This window comes from Eumetopias jubatus, unplaced genomic scaffold, assembly GCF_037043125.1.
Source record: "Eumetopias jubatus isolate StellerSeaLion01/CBP00866 unplaced genomic scaffold, mEumJub1_p1.0 scaffold_16, whole genome shotgun sequence".
Taxonomy (NCBI): Eukaryota; Metazoa; Chordata; class Mammalia; order Carnivora; family Otariidae; genus Eumetopias; species Eumetopias jubatus.
Window position 1 is genome coordinate 23,538,945 of NW_028274822.1, and position 1,717 is coordinate 23,540,661.

Below are 1,717 nucleotides of genomic sequence, written 5' to 3' on the forward strand. Positions count from 1 at the left end.
CCACCAGCACTTCTTCTACTTCTCTCTGCCTTTTCTCCCTCTCCTCTTCCTTCCCTAATCTGGGATATAAAGCAAAACCTACCCTCTCAAACATTCCAGCTCCTTTAGGATATTCATTGATCTTTACCCATCATCAATTCTTATAACTGCCTCCAATCTCTCTTAACAGACACTGTAATGACATATAACAAGCTGACCTCCTTTGCTGCATGACAGGTCTTCATAGAACCTTTTAAAGATGTTACTAAAAGTTCTATTTCTCTTCAATTCTATAGTTTGTCAATATGCAGCTTCATTATAGCCCTAGGAATGCAAATGTAGCACAGTCAAGGGACCATAGGAGTACTTTGTGCAAGTTCACCCCCAGGTACACTTTTATCCAGGATATGTCACTTATATAAAAATCCAGGCTTGATTTGTCTGAAATAAAGGAACAAATTTTTTTCTACAGATAAGTCTATTCTTACTTTATTTACCAATTAAAAATTGTTAAGAATACATAAGTCTGGGAGCACCTGGGTGGCTCAATGGGTTAAGCATCTACCTTCAGCTCAGGTCATGATCCTGGGGTCCTGGGATCGAGCCCCATGTCAGGTTCCCTGCTCAGCAGAGAGCCTGCTTCTCCCTCCTCCTCTGCAGCTGCCCCTGCTTGTGCTCTCTCTATCACTTGCTCTCTCTCTCTCTCAAATAAATAAATAAAAACTTAAAAAAATATATATGATCTGTAGTTGTGATAAAATTCCATGGAACTACACACACACACACACACACACACACACACACACACAGAGTGAATGTAAAAACTGGTGAAAAATAAGGTGTGTAGAGTGTACAAATGTCAATTTTCTGGTTTTAATAGTGATACTATAATTATGTGGGATGTTACCATTGGGAAAATCTAGATGAAAAAGTACCTGGAACCTCTCTGTACTTCTTACAATTTCTGTAAGTATATTTCAAAATTAAGGTGTTTTTTTAAAAATTATTCCATAGTCCAGAGAGAAACTTAGACTGACTCTCTTGGTATTCCTAGCACACCATTAATTCACACTGAGCTCTATCTTTGTTGTTATGTTACTTCCATGAATATCTGGTATCGCAGGTCTTCCCATTTGTCCTCGTATACTTTAACTTTTGGAAAAATATAAATCATTGATCTATCTCTTTTAAATTGTCTCACTGGTTTTTTTTTTAAAGATTTTATTTATTTATTTGAGAGAGAGAGACACAGCAAGAGAGGGAACACAAGCAGGGAGAATGGGAGAGGGAGAAGCAGGCTTCCCTCTGAGCAGGGAGCCCGATAGAGGGCTCGATCCCAGGACCCTGGGATCATGACCCGAGCTGAAGGCTGCCGCTTAATGACTGAGCCACCCAGGTGCCCCTGTCTCATTGGTTTTAAATTCATTGTTCTGGGCTGTGAAGATCTTGAATCTTGGTTCTGTTATCCAGGAAACTATCTCGACCTTTCTTCTGTCTGAAAATACGAGAATTATGTCTTCTGTCTTCATCAAGACCAGAGGAATCCAGGTTGACATGGACTCATTAATCAGCATTCTTCATGTACATTCACTGAGTCAACTATAAAGGTACTTTGATGTATACATCACTCAACTTTTTTTTCTTCATTTTGTCCACAAAGATATGGCAAACTTTATAAAACATGTGGATGAAATCCTTATAAGCAAGTTTTGTGGCATTTCCCAAATCAACCAATCTA